We start from the raw sequence: 20,642 nt of genomic DNA, 5'->3' as shown, positions 1-20,642 counted from the left end.
GATACATAAATCTTAATACCTGTCAGCTAAAAATCGTAATGAAAGACGAGAAGGATAATTTACCAACTTGTAGGATAAAGGGAGTTGTTGATCAGTGAAGAAAGAAAGTATAAAAAACATGATATTCTGAAGTATAAAATGCTCTGGCGTATCATTCTTTTTAAGGATGAAACCCAATTCGATTGCTAAAAATGCAGCAAACATTTAAAAGTAAAGTGACAGGTCGTTGATCCTCCAATGTCCATTTAGATTTAACAATGCAGTCACTGCTTTGGAAAAATGCACCACGCACGTAACGGATTTCCATCAAACGCAGTCATTGAAACGACAGAAAGCAACAGTGTAGTGAACTTGAGTGATATATGTGTTGTACATATACGGGATTTAAGATTGTAGGTATTGGATTTTAAAAATGTTATAGGTTTAAAAATATTATAGGGTTCAATGTCCAAATAAACTATTTTTCAGAATGAAATTCAATTGTAAAAGAAGAGTTAGCCAGAGGAAAATGACTATATGAAACACACACACAGACGCATACATATATTAAAAATTAAGCACACTTTTTTGAATAGTATGTATATTTTTTTCGAAGAAGAAGTGAAAGTTGTACGTTACAAGCTTAGCAGTAAATATCGTCGTATCTATGATATTTTCGACGATATTTTACTCCTGTACGATATACGATATTTTAATCGTGACAGATTTTTATCGCAATAAGTAAATATAGACTATCTTCGGTCACTCTTACCTAGCATCAATATACAACTATATTTCGTCGTTCCAATATTTCAATTCCTAAATGACATTTCTTTATAATAGATTTAAATATTTCAATTGAAGATCATTATACTATATTTTGTATTGGTCCTCAATATCCTTGCACATTGTACGAATATTTACATTATATATATATATATATATATATATATATATATATATATATATATATATATATATATATATATATATATATATATATATTAGCTTTTAATTCCTAAAATAATGTAAATAGTTACGGCAGTCCGCTTGAACTCATTCTATACAAATCTTGGGATAATTTTAAACTTTTTCTAAACTCATTTCTGTTTATATTAAAGTATGTTTATCATTTAAATATGTTTTCTAACTCAGAACCTTATCGGGGATTTACGTGTTGTTTACAACAAGAAAATTTTCGAAAAGTGTAGAATGTGAAAATGCACCTTATTTCGTTTAAACCTTCATATTTTAACGTGGAAAGTTAGTAATTTATTCAAATAAAAATACTTACACTAGCTTCTCCAGTCTGAACATAAATAAATAAATCAGGTGTTTAAAAAAGTAATAGATTATTTTATCAGTTCTCACATGATATATTTTAATGTATTATTTTAAAATTTGGTTTGATGAATCAATAGTAACACTAGAAATTACTTTACAAGAAAACTTTCATTTTTCTACAATTTGCAAGCACATGAAGCTTGTGGAAAATCAGTAAAACCATTATCCAAATAATAATAGAGTTTCTCTAACCAATTTTTATCTACTTCCTTCATAATTTAATTTTATTTAAAATTATAGTTATTAAAACAAGTATATCATAGTCTTTATTGTATTACTTAGTTCATATATTGCATCTTACTAAAAGAACTGACCAATGTTTTAAAAATAGTTGCTGTGAAGTATATTCAATAGAAGTTATATTTATCATTTTATAGTTACTAATTTCAACTGAACAACTTTAGTTAAAACATTTCCTTCAAAACATAGTAAATTACAATGTATTTTCTTCAACCATTCCATCACCTTCAATCAAAATCACGAGATTCTAACATCCCTTAACATGTATTGAACACGAAAGCCCGAAGTTGACATAAAGTTGTAAGTCCCGAATGCTAATCCTTGTAATGTGCAACTAATAAATTTGACAACGTTATGTATATATATATATATATATATATATATATATATATATATATATATATATATACAGAGAGAAAGAAAGAAATTTTCGCATGATTGCTCCTCACAGACTGTGTTCATTAAATACATATTTGTGTTCTCGTACTCCTTAATGTGTCTAAAAGTACAGACTAATATATAGTTTATTCCAAATAACAATCTCACAAATATTCTCGTAACATAAACGTTGAAAAAATTCTTTTTCTCGCACCTAAGAATTACATTTATAAGCTAGTATTTTTCATAAACGAACACTGCTTGATACAACAGAAAATTCATTCTGAACTTAATAATTGGGTTACTACTAACATCTTATTTGAAACAAAACATTGATTGTTTCCCCAAATATTTGCAGTCCTTCAAATATTTGTCTGTCTTACAGTATATTTGTTGTCTATCTTAGATTATATATAAACATTTTTCTTTAGATTCACCTTTAATGTTTATCAGCACCAAAAGACACGTTTGTCAGTGGACTGCATATTTACCTTTAGACCACACTTCAAATAATGTTTAAGAATAAAAACGTATAGTATTGTTGTGAATCCTAATACATACTTTAGACTTTTATTTTCTCATGTAATACACATATATGAATAGCAGAATATATCGTTATTATATAGAAAAAGTTCATATGGTGCTGTCTTTATAAAAAATATACTGATGCTAATAGATCTTAAATATTTTTCGCCAAAAAATTCTCAACTCGGTGATTTGGTCCTTTTCTAGTCAACCGAAGGTAAACTTTAAGTCTGTAGTTTTTGTTGATTAGGGTATCCTTTGCATAACATGCGTGAGAATGAACCACACATGCTTTGATTATAGCAACATTTATCACAACCCAAGAACTGATTTGATAGTATGTCGTTTGGTTGTTATGGTTCACATTAATGCAGATCTGCTGATTAACTTTTGTGCTATCAACGCGAAGCAAAAGTTTCTGAAAATACATTATTTCTATAAAGAAACTACGAAATCTTTCGTCATGTACTATATATACGAATATCAAAAAATATGCTACAAATGATATGTATTGGTACAAATCACTCGTAAAATAAGCGAACAAGAATTTAGTATAACTATACTGATCGTCAGTTTGACTATTGAATTAAATCAACTCTACAGTAATAGAGGCGCTAGATGTGAAAATTGCACTTTGACACCTAGGCCCAATTGATGATTGATCAATATAAATTGAGGGAAAGAGAAGCACAACAAAAATTTGCGATTTTACGAGAAATTTTGAACACTATCCTTCTAGAGTTAAAGTGTTAACTTCTAACCAACTTGACTAACTTGCCATAAACGTTCCTCTCTTATTAAGTTGGGAGCTGAATGTTCTATGCGATTATTATTATTATTATTAGCCAAAATAATAGTAACAGTAGTGCTAGTAGAAGAAGTTGTAGTAAAAAGTAATTGTTTACTAAGTGAATGGGTGAGTAAAGTATTTGTTTCGCTCTAATAGATCTTTGTGAAATACAAAGTTCAATGCTATGGTGCCTTGTCTGCATTTACCAACTTTCCACCCCCGTATATTTAATACACACTGTAAAGAAACCATCCTTCGGTCGTTGATGTAACTCCCATTCCCGGATGCTTCTTCACAATATAAAGAGATAAAAATAAAAAAGGAAGAAAGAAATGTAAAATAAGATTGTCAATAATTGGAAAAATATGTAAATCAAAGAACTGTTGAAAGAGTCTTTTAGTCGCTCTGTTTAAAAAAAATGGTTAATATTTATCCTTTTAAAGTGGTTTAAAAAAAGTAAAAAAATGAAGGGTGCCAATGTATGAGTCGATTCGGTAGCTCGCGTGAGTCGCTGTTAGCGCGGTTCCCTCCCCTCCAAGTCTTCCTCCTCGATACTCCAGTTGATTGCTTTGTCTTAACGTTTTGTTCCTAACGTGAGAAGGTTCTCCGTTTTCTCTGTGCCTGTTGGAGTTGTTATGTCCAGCCTTGTTCTTCGTCGTAGAGAATGACTGTATAGTAGAGCAAGTGAGTATCAAGCAAAATTAGTTTGAATGCCGAAACTCATATTATTATATTTTTCTCTTTTGATAACATGGTTAAAGGATTTTTTTAAGGCACGAATTCCGTAACTTTTTCCAAAGAAAGAACTAAGAAAGTTCTAAGAGGTTATGCCTCAAATGGAAAAAATAACTTATTATATTAGTCAAGTTATTGGTAACGGACATTTAACTTATAGTCAGTATTTTATTGTACAATAATGTACTACTAGTGAATTGATGATTGAATGCTTATTCCTAATAAGCCTAATAGAACAGAGTTATAGTACCTTTTAATATGTGTAGTTTTCCAGTTAGACTAGGTGTTGCTGGTATTTTCCTTTAAAGGTGACTAATAAAAAATAAGGCTAGTGCAGTAGTAGCATGATAGTTCCTATTTTGTTCAGAGGAACGATCATAAGATTTATTTATGACAATAAGATCTGACTTGATGAGGCAGTAGATATTTTGGATGCTATCCTATGAATATTATAGGTCACGTTCCCGAATCAGTAGTGGTTTGGTGGTAACAACCTTGGATTAATAAGGAAAGTAAACTGAGCCTAAATCTATGATTAAGTTATGTATAAACAGTAATAGAATTGTGAATAATCGGCAAAATATTTCTCTTTAAAGAACTATCTTTTGTTCACCTATTTTGTTTTAATGGTGGCATGCGAATGTGGGTGAAAGGAGCATTCCTTGCAAAAGACGTATGCTATGTAACATTGAAAAAACTTGTTCAGAGGCCGATTGGATTACAGTAGATAACGTTGAATATTGTTTCCAGAAGGTTTCCACCATAGCTCAGTGATTGCATGCTTTGGCGCTTTATTAAAAGCCAATTTAGGTTATTATAACTTGAAAAATAAGACGTTGGTCCTTTATGATCTTGTGGTTCCTTTGGCCAACTAAATTGCCAGGATGTTTTGAGCTAATCCTTCTTGGGCTCTTGAGCTACGTGTGCAACCCTTCCCCCCAGAAAATAGATTACAGTTTTTATAAGGCATTCAAACGGAGTTTTCTCGATTGGCGTGAGTGTTGAATGAAGTCAGACAACAACTTACGGATTTGGCTAAGCAGCAAAGAGGAGATAAAGGGTGAATTTTTCATAAGTAATTTTTCATAAGGTGAGTGAAGATTTTTGTTCTAGTTAATAGTGAATATTACGTCCGTCTTTGTGGGTGTGAAAGGTTGCTGGATAGAATCGTTGTTCTGCTCCGCTTTGACTACGACACTTTTATCAATTTGCTTTTTGATGACTTGATCTCCTCCCACATTTTCATTCTGTAGATTTTTTTTTGATTGGATTCCTTCTTTGGATTATTTTTATTCACGATCCTCATTATTCTTTGGAACTCGGACCTTGTACAATCGAAATTTTATTTTTTTTCCTCCCACATTATCATTACGATATATAGTTTTTTTGGATAATCTGATTATATTTATTTTTGAAATAATTCGACGATCCAATTCCAGTACTTCTCTTGATGTATTGTTTATTATATTTTTTTATATGATTTATATTAATAAGAGTAAATTTTTCGACCGATTGAGTTTGTCAGCTTTAATTGAAACATACATTGGCAATCTCTTTATTTTTCTGAAATTAGAGAATGAAATTGAGAATCAATTAAATTATAGAAATAATTGTGAGTTATTATACAATGAGTTCTTGAGAATTACTATATATAGGGTGTCCGAATGATATAGATGGATTCTTGCATGGATTGAGAATTGTTCGATTGGAGAAGCCTTATGAAAGTAAAAAATTTCTGAATTTAGTCTTGGAAGCTTATTAGCATTGAAAATAATTGTTTATTAAACTAAATTTGATTAAATTATTTCGTGATTTGCAGAAATATAGAGTTGTATTAGAATTTGACTCAGAGTTTGGACTTTGATAGTTTGAGAGTCGAATGAAATTACAATTTAAAAACAACTTAGTGTATATTAAAAGAGAATAGGATCGTTCTTTTTTTGAACTATTAAATTCATTATTCAGATTTTTATAGAAAATAAGATACATACATACATATATATATATATATATATATATATATATATATATATATATATATTTATAGTCAGATTTCAGCTTTAGTGTCTTTAAATGAGCACGGATATATTCCTATATATATATATATATATATATATATATATATATATATATATATATATATTAATTATTTATTGTTGTTGGTCTATAAGGTGTATATGCATCATTCAAACGCTTTGGTACATATACACTACCCACTATTTGAAATAAAATTGTTATTCAAGACTGAAATTTGTCTCGTTATTACATATATATTTGAATTTGTATATATGTTGTTTTTCTTAAGAGAAGTATTGGATGATTTCATATGAGTATTAACCAACTTGAATAGATAGAAGCGTTGAAATCCTTCATAACTAGTTCCGTCTTCTAGGGAATTACTGGGTGGAGCTCAGGGTTAATTTATTTATATTTTTTTTTGTATTCTGAATTCTCTCCGGTTCTAGCCCAGGGGGACAGGGGCGTTACAACACACTATACTGCACTCTAAATCTCCAAGGATATATGTAATTCAGTTTGTATGCAAATACTCGCATTTCCATTGGAAAAAAATAATAATTTCATTTATTCCCATTTTCAATCATCCTTACGCATCATCGGTGAACCAAACATAGTTAAATTGGATTTGAATATTATAAACTATTTTTTAGAATTTACAAACCCAAAATACCTGCATACCAGTTTTCGGTGGAATAGAAGTTTTACGGGTAATACAGTATATATTACCACTTTTGCCATTATATGTAACTCTTATCATCCTAGTCAGCATAAGTATTCTATTTTTTTAACGTCAACTGTCAATAAAACATTTTAAGTATTGAAATTGAATTCTTACATTGACATTGAATTCTTAATAGACACTACTCCAAAATCTTGTAGAAACACGACTTATTATTGTTACATTAACATTATATTAACAGTAATAATAGTACCACTAGTAGTCAATGCTCATCTACATTAACATGTAATGTTCAACATTCAAACCAAAATACATTATTCTTCCTTGGCTATTTAAATATTAGGTAGTTCATTATACTTACACTAAAAGAAAATACACTTCACATAACATTTACAATACACAAAACATAACACACACATTTTTGAATTTCAGATGAATGCAACTTCACCACTCTGTCTTGATCTAGTAAACGGATGCAGACCCAATGTAACCGCAGGCAATAAATTAGCTCAGATTGGAAGCAACCAAGCAAGTCAAGAAATAAAAGCATAGCCATTTCATATTTGAGACTAATAATGTATGTACCGCCATAATAACAACATAATTGTGACTTGTATTATATAATACATATCAAATAAATATATTTTATCATAATATTGTAATAATTTGAAATATCCTTACTTCATAGCGTCCAATGTACTTTTAAAAATATACTTAGCTTTTTGGTTTGTTGATATGTCTCATACAATTCTTTATATATTATAACTTTTCGCACAAAAAACTCCAGAGTTCACTTGGCATTTTCCTTTCAGGAGTTCGAAAAATATGTTCTATTTGTTTCTCCTTCCTTTCAAGTTTTGGTCTTTTCTTCTTTTAATCATAACATTCATTCTATCAGCATAATTCATTCTATCACCCGTTCTGAAGACATTCTCTTATATAAAACATAACATGCCTTTTAATGAAGCATTAATGCTTTCTTACCTACTACCAAATTGTTCATTTATCATTGATTGTGAAACGAAAGACATGTTTTGCACTTTTAAATTTTCACTGATTTAACCTGAGACATTTAAAACTATTGGTTTACTTCTAAAAGTCTGCTGCTGGATAATAAACAGGTATGTCGTGATTTGGATCCCTTCTATAGTGTCGTTTATACAATACGTAAGTTAGATACATAATTAAATACAAAGTATAATGATTTTGCTCACAGTTTGGACCTAGAAAATCATTACTGCATTGAAATCATTTAACAGTTCATGTAATTACAAACAATATGTATGTATGATAATATTGTACAATTTAAAATTCTTTGTCCTCTTCTTAAAGACATGCACCTGCATACGAAGAAGAATTTCGAGACGTTGCTACTGATTGAGCATTTCGATAAGAATATCGGAACCAGGTGAAATTTACGAAGATGAGAATTATTCACTTCGTTCTCACAATGTCAAGGTATTTCCGAACGCAACAACCTCAAAAAGTGCACCCTAATTGCTTCAAACTGAAAGCATGTGAATGCTTTATATTAGAGTATTTCAAATATAAATGTCTAAAGAAAAATAAAAGAGGTTTGGAAGGCACGTTCCGAAGTCTCATTCTGAATACTTAATTCCGCAGGTTTGAAACCCCTTGATTCCTTCACGACATTTTCTACCAACGTCTGGTACTGGCGGGTCTTGAGCACTTGATGTTCTTCCACATGGAGCTGTAAATTCTGTAGTCTTTGTTCCGTGTTCTGTTTACATGATTAAAACTCGACTAGTATACTGCAGAGGATCATAATCAGAAAACAGGTCCAAGATACGTTCATTGCAGCTACCGATTGTTTGGTCTCCTTTCCCTTCCCCAAACAATTCACGTTCATTCTTTCTTTAGGCACTGAACTAAATAGCAGAACTTCCTCAGTGTAATTTCGACATGAAACACCTCGTTTTCTGTATACTTGAGTAGTAATACTAAACTCTGGCAACTTTGAAATACAAATAAAATTGAACCTTTTCCTCGCAAATATTATACTGGAAGTACATTTTGTTAAAGAGAATTCATTTCTTTCAAAAATATGTGTATAGTAACATCCAGTAAGTTATCCAAATTGAAACAGAATAACAATACAAAGATAGTGCTGCTAACTTCTGACAATTTTTGAAACAACACAACTTACTTGTCAGAAAAATAAATATTTGCTTTTATTTAGGTTGTCATTGTTAGGGACTACCAATTATCAAGCTTTATTTATCTGTCTGCGCATGGAAACCCATGGCGTCCGTACGGACCCCAGTAGTGCTAAATACGTTTTGGTTCTTAAATAGAATTATAATTTCTAAATACATAAGTATACAACAAGTAAATTGTTATAAGTGAATTGAAAACACTAAAAAGAGATGTCCTGAGTCATGGATAAGAATACCAAACAAACAGAGAAAATGTATGTATAGAATGAAGCCTGAGGATCCACACGGACCCCAGGTTGACGTCATAAGATTAAATAAAGAAAGCATTGTGGGCATCAGAGGCCCCCCTTCGTAGTACTAAGGAGCAATTCCCCCCATACATTAACTTTTACATTCCATTGTTTTGCCTATATATTTTATCATCCTTTGAAACAATTTTGCGTTTGACAACATCCAGGGGAAATCTGAACTATTATTGTGATGCAGTTTTGCCAACTACACATTATAAATATTTAATTGATATATATTTAATTCTTTCCTTGGTATCTGAGTATTTTCTTTTCTACTTCTTCAAACCTGTTAGCACTTAAAAATGTCACTTTATATTATAATCGCACACACACACACACACACACACACACACATGTATATATATATATATATATACAGATAGATAGATAGATAGATAGATAGATAGATAGATAGATAGATAGATAGATAGATAGATAGATAGATAGATAGATAGATAGATAAAGAGAATTAAGATTTCAATAATTATGGGAAAAACTGCTGCTGCAACTCTGGTGTTACCAAGTATCTTTAATCGTAGAATCATTTACAAGCAGCAGCCTGCAACACTGACTGTAGACGCATATTTGATAGGAAATTGTCAGTTTGTTATTCCGCGACTGTATGTGGGAATCTGCAGCAGTATTGCCACAACGGCAAATCGTGTTATTCGACAAAATTCAATTGAGAAAGCACTTAAAGAAGTTTTAAAAGAATTTGACATATACTGTAATGAGCTCAGAGATGAGCGAAGTTGAATGAAGCTGTCCGATTTTGATGCAGAAGACAGTGATTTGAACTTTGTATTTGATATACAAACGGAAAAAAATGAATCAGTGGCATGTTTGTTCCAGTAAATACCTTGTAATATTCATGGCCCAGTAGTGGTGTTAGTTTGCTTAACTGACAGAGAAGTGGTAGCTTGTTTGCTTATGTTTCACAGGTGCATTTACAGGTGAAACACTTGACGTTGCTCTAATAGAAAAAGTGCAACTTTATATTCTCGTGCAACACTGCTTCACTGGTGGCATCCCGTATAATGTTCAAAGAAGGTCCATCACACTGCCAATCTTTTCGCGGAAACAAAATTCAAAAGAATTTCGCCATTCTAAAGATAACTGAGAGGGAAATTATAAAATGTTAACTTTTAATTCACTGGAATACTGAAGTATACCCCACTCTTCGCCATTCCACACGACTATATCATATCGTCACCGGAATGCGATCAAAATTAGCCTTTGCAGATGTACTACATTGTAGTAACTTGCAATTGATCTGTATGATAGTTTCTGTATACAAACAAATAAAATAAATAGGTCATAGTTACTTACATAATCGAATTTGTAACTTAAACAATTACACATACACAGTTGGCAACACAGTACTTAGAAACATAGTAATAATAAATAAAAAAGTATGATATCATAGATATCCCGAGTTCATATCAGATAATATAAATTATTTTCTGTGACAAATAATGATCATAAATTATGGGCCTGAGAGTTTCCGTTGGTGTTTCAGTAACTGAGGGTTAACATTGAAGTGCGTAAATTATTTCTTTTGGGCTAATAGTTACTTATCGAATACTAAGTTCATTGATATGATTCGCTTTCTGCATCTACCAGATTTCCACCTACGTCTCTTATTAACACATGCCCTATACTATACTATAAAAATAAAAAGGACATCTGTAGTTTAATTTTGTATGTAAACACTAAGTACAACATTTCAAAAATAATAATAATAATAATTCCAATTTAACCTATTTTTCGTTGAACCTAAAGTTACTATCGGTGAGCCTAAATTAGTTACATTGGACTTTATTGTTACAGACAACTTTTCGATTTCACAAACCCAAAATATCTGCATACCAGTTTTGTGTGGGATGGAAGTATTACCACTAATAATATTTTATTTGAATTTTAGTGATTATATATAACCCTTATTATACTAGTCAGTATAAGTATCCTATTATCACTTCAGCTCCGTATACACCTTGAAATAATGAAACATTAAGCAATACAAGTAATTTACAATAATATCGGTTCATTTGTTACATTATTATCCTCGGCAATAATGCCATAGAAATATCTAACTTCCATTGATGTGTACTTTTCAAGCAAAAGAATTTATAAGTGTGTGGAAGCTGTTCAATAATAACATATTTGATAGAAATATGAAAGACACATCTTAACGACGTCGAATAAGAGTGATGCAATTTAATCACTATTCAATTGAATAAACATTCAACTTCTGCGAATCACCGTTCCATTGCCTTGTACAAACATAACATATTATTGTTATAAATATTAAAAATACCAATACTAGTAGTCATTGCATATCTATGTTGGGGACATGTAATATTCAAACCTCTAGAAAAAATATATTAATTTTCCTTGCCTCTTTACACATTACATTTTACTAGTACATTTTACTTACACCAAAAGAAAATACACTTCATATAACATTTACACTACACAAAACATAACACAAATCATCTTTGAATTTCAGATGAATGCAACTTCACCACTTTGCCTTGATCTATTACACGGATGCAAGTCAAATGTACAGGCACAAAATGAATTAAATCAGAGTGGAAACAACCAAGCTAAGCAAGGAGTAGCTGCAAATGGGTAGCCACTTCAAAGTTGGAAAGAATTCTGAATTTATCCTCAGAAACAGAGCATAATTCTGCTGTGTATTATATAATGAATTCAAATAAATATATTTTATCATAATATTGTAATAATTCAAATTACCTTACATCTTAGCGCCAGTGTTCATTCAAATGTACACTTATGTTGTTGTTTTCTTGAGAATATATCATACATGTCTGTATATATGGTAATTTTTCACACAAGAAATTTAGAACTTCAGAGTTAACTTTACATTTCCCTTCTCTGATTTTGAAAAACATCTTCTATTGGTTTCTCCTTCCATCCAAGTTTATGTCTTTTCTTCATTCATCGTAACATTTTTGTATCAGCATAATTGATTCTAACACCAGTTCTGAAAATTGTCTCTTATATAATGTATAACATGCCTTTGAGTGAAACATTGATGCTTTTTACCTATTAACAATGGTTTATTTCTCATTGATTGTTAAAAGAAAGAATACTGCGGTACCTTTAACTTTACACTGTTTAGTAACCTGATACTTTTGAAAATATTGGTGTACCTCTTAAGATCAGCTGCTTGATAGCAAGACAAGATTTTGTGATTTACATCCGTTTTCTCGTATAGTGTTGTGTATATACAATAGAAAAGTTAGGCGCATAGTTAAATCCAAGTCATAATTATTCTGCTCATTGTTTTAAGCTAGAATATCTGTACTCCAATCATTATAGTTATTAACCTTGACAAGATTAATACTGCATATTTTCAGAAAAATCAAGTTTTGCTAATACTTTCTACGCGTCTTTAATTGTTAGGTTCGAATGATAGCGTTTAACTGAATGACATTAGATAGTCCGAATAGGAAAAACATTTGTTTATCATTTCAAAAGTCGAAGAAGTAGCTGGACACTTTGACTTGAGTTAGCTGTATAATATACAACTAGTAACATAAATTACATTACGCAAAATACTGGATATATTCACATCTTAATGTATCATTTGATGGTGATGTAGCAGAGGGCCGCATTCAGAACGTAGTAAAGATAGTCTTTGTTTTCAAATTTACATTAGATTCTGACAATATTACATTTTCTTAGAACAAAGTACATTTTGAATTTTTTGATAAAATTGTGCCTTTCTTAATACATTACAATTTGAGTTTTGTGACAGAATATGAAACAATATTACAGACACCATGGAATGGAAACAATATTACTCACCATTCAATGTAATGTTTGTGAGTATAATGCAGTATCGTATTAGTACATTCACATACTAATTTAGTATAGCATTTAAAATTGAATGGTGAAGAGATCAATGCAGATTAAACCTCTGTAAGTATATATATCCAGTTGGTTTCAAAACACTATGTACTTGGTATGAGAAGTGATTCCTGACACCAAGACAAGACAGAAAGTATTGACCAACCTGTGTGCATAAATGCTCCCTTTCAGAATTATATAATACCGATAACTTGGGAAAATTAACCTTAAAAATCCATAGCTCTAAAACTATGGGATCTACCGTAGTGTAGTCAAGGCTTTACTTACGAACTAATATGTTCCCTATCCAAAAGTCCATGTTTCAGAATCCTAATGTACTCACGCAAGAATTTTTATAGAGATAGTTTGCTACAGGCATATATTTTGAACTACTCAATAACTACCCCTATGTTAATACACACACACACACACACACATATATATATATATATATATATATATATATATATATATATATAAATCCATGTACCAATATGGGGACCGTCAAAAAAAGTATCGTTTTTGCAACCGGTAGAACGGCTGGAGTATAGAATTATTTTTTCGATATATCGTCTCTAGACATTGAGGATGACACCGTAGTCAACTTTTTTTTCTTCAAAATTAATGTATTTCTGCCTGTTCCCAAACGGGCGTTCTTCTGGAGACAATTCACTCAAGTAAATCTTCGGAGTCCAGTTAGATGCCTTTTGCGTACAGTTTCAGGCAATTTCTGCACCCATTCAAGCAGAAGTACCAACGTTTGCTTGGGCGTCCAATTAGCCTTACAATGAAGCGGACTTCCGGCAAGGCTGTGTATAGATGTTTTACGCACCTCCAGTTATGGTAACAGATATGTATGTATTGATCTGATGGAGTCACTAGCTCTTTATTCTGTTCGTTCAGCTTTTTACTATATACAAGGAGTATCAAGGGCAAAGTCCCAGGCATTTTTCTCGCCTCGTAGTGCACGTAGACACTTCAAACAAAAAGTAAACTACTAAATCGTATGTGAAGAATCAAATAGTGGTGCTTCCGTATCCAGTGGAGTAGGGGGAATACTTCCACGGGAAATCAACTTCAAAAATTTTAAATGGAATACTTCCAAGGGGGATCAACTGCAAAAAAAAAATATACGGAAAGTGGTATCAGTTTCGATTTCTTTGGAAGTATTATTGAAAAACAAGCAATTATGCAGGAAACATTTTTCGTTAAATTCTACGGTTTGGGATCTATGTGTGTCATTTGTTCTTGAATTGCTATCAGACCACCCGTCTCACCCATTTTTCTCAGTTCGTACTTCGTAGTTCAGGTAGAAACTTCAAACAAACAAACAAAAAAAAAAAAGAATGACCAAGTCGTATGTAAAGAATCAAACTGTGATTCTTTCATATTCAGTGGCGTAGCGAGAATACTTCCGCGAGGATCAACTCCAAAGTTTCAAATAGAGAGTGGTACCAATTTCGATTTATTTGGAAGTATTATTGAAAAGAAAACAACTTTTACAGCAACATTGTCGTTAAACTTTACGGTTTGGCATCTATGTATTATTTGCTGTTGAATTACGACTAAGAATAACAGTTTTTGTTGGCAATGACTCCAAAAGAACATCAGATAACACATGTTCTATTAAATAGTTGTTGAAAACTCTTTACAGCATTCAGTATCAAACGTTAGGGCATGTCTCGTCTACTTATCAACAAACGAAAACGATATTACAGGACAGTACTAGTTTAAATTTCGGAATATGAGCCAATTTCAAACAGAAAAACACTCTTTGGTTTTAAACTACGTATGAAACAAATTTGGATATAAAGTCCAACAACAACCCCCCTCCCAAAAGAAATCAAACTTACGAAACGACTGCCACTCTCTTAGTCTTCTTAACTTTTGTAAACATTTTAATAAATCACTTTTCTGAACTCATTGCACAAAAAAATGTTCAAGAATACTACAAATAAACAAACTGAAGATAATAAATAAAATAACATGAACTGCAAGTTCTGAAAATTCTCACCAAAATATCGTACTCCCCCCACCCTCAAAAAATAAAAGTCAAAATAAATGTTCAAAGGATCGTCCAGCACGTGCGATGCGCATTCGAATGTAGATTGTTCTTAACACTTCATTTCATCTTAGTCCATGGCAGACATTATGGATCTTGTTCATTATGTCGTCCCTTGTAGTAGGACGCTCTTGCTAAACCAGCTCCTTGACACGTCCCCAAAAGAAAAATCGAGAGGAGTCAGGTCCGGATAACGAGGTACATCAACTTGTAGTAAACATACTAATCTAACTGATCAAATGCCCACAACTCTAATACCAAATCAAATTAAATTTATACTTACAGCTACATTTTCTATAAAATATATAATACGTAATAGTCCATATTCTCCTAGCTTCAATAAAACTCCCGCCAAAATTATTGAGCCAGTTACAGGGGCTTCAACGTGCGCCTTCGGTAGCCAAAGATGAACCAGAAATATAGGTATTTTAATTAAAAAAGCAACAACTAAAGCAAAATATCATATATAATATGTAATTCCTAAATCTATTACACTTCTCATATTAATCATCAATAGGCTACCCTTAATATATTATAAATAAAAAATACCAATCAAAAGTGGTAGTGAAGCAAACAAGGTATAAAATAACAAGTATATCCCTGCCTGCACTCGTTCGGGCTGATAGCCTCAACCCAAAATTAAAAATAATGTAGGAATTAAAGAGCCCTCAAAAAAAAATATAAACAATCTAGAAGAAGAAAATCTCAAGTAGAGTAAAATAAGTAATAACAAAACTAAGCTAATAAAACTCGCACTATAAAATGAACTTCTTAACACACCTTCTCTAGCCATAATTATAAGAATAACAATTCAAATACTTAATAAAATCAATGAATATTTCAAACTATCACTTCACAAATAATAACCTACCTCCCAAGGAACCAGCCCTATACTATTTCTTATTATAAATAAAAAACAAACTCCAATAAGACAAAATTGAACAACTCACCATAATTTAAAATTAAAGCCTAAAGGTATCAAAAACAACATAAATATTAAATATTTTAGCATCGAAACAAAACTAAAAAGTTCAAATAATCACCTCCGTGAGTTCGGACAATAGACACTAAAATTGACAGTCCAAGGATACCTTCAGAAACACTAAAAGTTAGAAACATTAAACAAAAATAATTTTCAATATACAAGCTACCTAAAGAATATGATAGAAGTAAAAAAACTTATCAACACAATAAATTCAAGTATTAATAAAACCATCAGTAAATGTTTACGTTGAATAACAAAACAAGCTATTTCTAAAATAACTAGAAAACAAGAAAACAAAATAAATAATATTTTCATAAGCATTTATAGTTTAATTAAAACGTTGGTCTTGTAAACCATTAATGAATAAAATTCTAAAAGCATCAAGAGAAAGTGTAAACTTATCTTTAGTCCCCAAAACTAATATTTTAATAAACTACCTCTTGAAATTAAAATAACCTGAATATTACTTATAATTTTAGTAGTTTTAAGATTCATTCTAATTCAAATATCTCACCCTCTATCAAAAGGACTAATGCTTATTGTTAACACTATTACTGCCTGCCTAATTATTTCAACTATAAGAGAATCCCCTTGATTTTCTTACATTCTATTCTTAGTTTTTCTTGGGGGTATATTAGTTTTATTCATTTATGTTACAAGACTAGCATCAAATGAAATATTTACTTTAACACCTAGCCTGTTCCTGCAAATTTCCTTAGTTCCACTCCTCTTAATCCTTATAATAATTATTGATCCTCTTATGCTCCCAAATATAATTTCGCTGCCAGATCCACATCATTATACAACTAATTACCATGAAATCCCCGGTATAAAATTTTATATAACATCAATCTTAATAAACACTATTATATTAGCAACATATTTATTTATTACATTAATTGCAGTAGTAAGGATCACTTCATTATATCAAGGTCCTCTTCGGCCCTCTAAGTCATATGTCAACACCAATTCGCTTACATCACCCTCTTTTTAAAATTGCTAACAACGCCTTAGTAGAACTTCCAGCTCCCATTAACATTTCATATTGATGAAACTTTGTCTCTCTTCTCGGCTTATGTTTGATTATACAAATTGCTACAGGTCTATTTCTGGCAATACATTATGTATCAAGTATTGAATAAGCCTTCAATAGAGTAATTCACATCTGTCGAAATGTAAATTTTGGGTGGCTTTTACGCACTTTACATGCCAATGGAGCATCCTTTTTCTTCATTTGTCTTTACTTACACGTCGGCCGAGGAATATACTACGGCTCTTATCTCTATCTTCATACTTGAAGAGTAGGGGTTGCCATTCTACTACTAGTGATAGCAACTGCTTTCGTCGGTTACGTCCTACCCTGAGGTCAAATATCTTTTTGAGGGGCAACAGTCATTACAAATCTATTATCAGTTATCCCCTATCTAGGAACAATATTAGTACAATAAATTTTGGGGGGGATTTGCCGTAGATAATGCTACTTTAAACCGATTCTTTGCCTTCCATTTCCTCTTACCTTTCATTATAGCTGCCATGTCTATAGTACACCTCCTATTTCTCCACCAAACATGATCTAACAACCCCCTTGGCCTTAACAGAAACCAAGATAAAATTCCTTTTCACCCCTATTTCTCAACTAAGGACACTATTGGATTTATAACAATAATAACAGCCCTAATACTACTTACCCTTTGAAATCCTTATATACTAGGAGATCCTGAAAATTTCACCCCAGCGAATCCATTAGTCACACCAGTACATATTCAACCAGAATGATACTTCCTATTTGCTTATGCTATTCTCCGTTCCATTCCTAATAAACTTGGAGGAGTTATTGCCCTAGTAATATAAATCCTCATTTTAATAATTATACCATTTTTTCATACTAGAAAAATACGAGGTTTACAATTCTATCCTATTAATCAAATTATATTCTGAATTATAGTTAGTACGGTAGTCCTTTTAACTTGAATTGGAGCTCGACCAGTCGAAGACCCCTACATTCTAACAGGTCAAATTCTCACGATTATCTACTTCGCTTACTTCCTATTTGTGCCATATCTCTCCTCCTTTTGAGATTTCCTACTAAATAAAACTTAGTTCTTTGGCTGAGAATAAGCATATGTTTTGAAAACATACAACATAGCAAAGCTCTAAGAACTTATTCTGAATTTAATACACTTAAATTAAAAGAGAAATAAAAAGAAGCTTTATACCTCCTAAAAATAAAAGATAATTAAGAGATAAAGGCAAAAAACACTTTCAAGCAAGATATATTAATTTATCATATCGAAATCGTGGTAACGTTCCTCGTACTGAAATAAACCCAAAAGAAATAAATACTACCTTACCAAAAAAATAAAACAGAAAAAATATCATGCCGTAAAAACAAAATTCTAAATAAAGCTCTTATAAACAAAATACTAGCATATTCGGCCATAAAAATAAGAGCAAATCCCCCTGCTCTATACTCAATATTAAATCCAGATACAAGTTCTGATTCGCCTTCTGCAAAATCAAAAGGAGTACGATTAGTTTCGGCTAAGCAAGAAGCAAATCAAACTAATGCTAAACGAAACGTGATTCATAAAAACCATAACTCTTCCTGATAATAACCAAAATTCAACAATCTATATCTCTCAGCTAAAAATACAAAAGACAACAAAATTAAAGCCAAAGTAACCTCATAAGAAATAGTTTGTGCTACTGATTGAAGGCCCCCTAGCAAAGAATATGAAGAATTAGAAGATCAACCAGCAATTATTACAGTGTATACACCCATGCTTGTGCAACATAAAAAGAACAATAAACCTAAAGAAAAAGTCAGTATAACACTTATATAAGGAATTCTTAATCATACTAACAAGGTTAAAAATAAACTAAAAACAGGAGCTAAATAATAAGGATAATAATTAGATATAGTAGGAAAAACTTGCTCCTTAGTAAATAATTTAATTGCATCTGCAAAAGGTTGAGGTAAACTACAAATACCTACCTTATTAGGTCCCCGACGAATTTGAATATATCCTAAAACCTTCCGTTCTAATAAAGTTAGAAACACAACCCCAATTAAAGCACAAATAATCAAAATCAAATAAGAAACCACACCTATAATATAATCATAATACATTATTACCTGGACTCAATTCATCCATTATTAGATCCTAAATCTAATGCACTTATCTGCCAAAGTAATGCTCATTTACTTTTATTCCCTAATAATAAATATTATTAGTACTTGGTCCTTTCGTACTAAAGTACTATCACCAATAAAGGATAGAAACCGATCTGGCTCACGCCGATCTGAACTCAGATCATGTAAGATTTCAAAGGTCGAACAGACCTATACACTAAGCTTCTGCACCTAGATAAAATCTTAATCCAACATCGAGGTCGCAATCTCTCTTGTCGATATGAACTCTCAAAAAAAAATTACGCTGTTATCCCTGAGGTAACTTAGTCTAACAATCATCAATAAAGGATCATAAAAATACCCAAAAGTAATTATAGAAAAAAAAGTTTATTTTATCTTCTCGTCGCCCCAACGCAACAATTAAATAGCAAATTTATTCATTACCAACTACAAAAATTACTACTTAAATATAAAGATCTACAGGGTATTATCGTCCTTTTAAATTGTTTAAGCCTTTTCACTCAAAAGTAAAATTTAATGTTACGAATAAAGACAGTCTTCCACTCGTCCAACCTTTCATACAAGCCCACAATTAAAGGACTAATGATTATGCTACCTTCGCACGGTCAAAATACCGCGGCCGTTTAAAACCTCACTGGGCAGGTCAGACCTTCTATTTTAACAAAAGGACATGTTTTTCATAAACAGGCGGAGGACATTTTTGCCGAATTCCTTTAATCATCCTCTCCAATATACTAATAACACCATTATAAATTACCTTAACTAATTTAAAGCAAAAATTAAGTAATAAATTAAATGCAGTAAAATATGATAAACAACTCAAATAAGTTATAACAAAATTACAAATGATGGCTACTACTAAGCCCACATCTTTCATTTAATATAAAACCACATTATAAATAATACAAGTAAAGAGCAAATCCCCCTTACTATTACTCACGGCAGAACTACAAAAACCAAATCCACAACAAGTCTAGCCGCGGCTGAATTAAATTCAATTCCTGCACAACCAGATATGATGGAAACCGAAAGGCATTTCACCACTAAAATAAAATTCATAAATAGTATACTACCTATAATATCATAATATTTTAGCTCTTTCCATTTCGGGAAATAATTATATAATAATATTATTTAGTGCTCCCTGATACAAAAGGTACAACATTTCACGTTTTCTTCCCTTCAAACAAAATTTCACTTATTTAAACATTCCCTTACGGTACTAATTAACTATAATGTCAACAAATTAGCTATATACCCTATACAATAACATCAATTAAAGTCGATTCACTTAATCTCAATATAAAATCATATACATATATAAGTACATCCTTCAATCAAAATAATCTGAATCGCACAGAAACCTCCTCGATGTAAACGAATAGCTCAACTAACAAGCTCTATTTTGT

The 20,642-nt window shown here is 31.3% G+C and overlaps 1 long non-coding RNA gene across 2 annotated transcripts in view; it reads left to right on the top strand.

Annotated features, from left to right (window-relative positions):
* The window catches only part of LOC145661997 (uncharacterized), a 46,650-nt gene extending 34,817 nt beyond the window's left edge, over positions 1 to 11,833 (top strand). Inside the window, exons 2-3 of one of the 2 annotated variants that reach the window (XR_014126940.1) lie at positions 7,122 to 7,266; positions 11,666 to 11,833. This is a non-coding gene — a long non-coding RNA (uncharacterized LOC145661997). Of the gene's footprint in view, positions 1 to 7,121; positions 7,293 to 11,665 lie in introns of those variants that run through there. The other variant, XR_014126939.1, reaches the window with a different exon arrangement.
* Positions 11,834 to 20,642: the final 8,809 nt, after the last annotated feature.

This window comes from Thermobia domestica, chromosome 10 (genome assembly GCF_964235325.1).
Source record: "Thermobia domestica chromosome 10, izTheDome1.hap1.1, whole genome shotgun sequence".
NCBI lineage: Eukaryota > Metazoa > Arthropoda > Insecta > Zygentoma > Lepismatidae > Thermobia > Thermobia domestica.
Note: the sequence above shows the minus strand (reverse complement) of the source record. Positions and strands in the feature narration are given on the sequence as shown.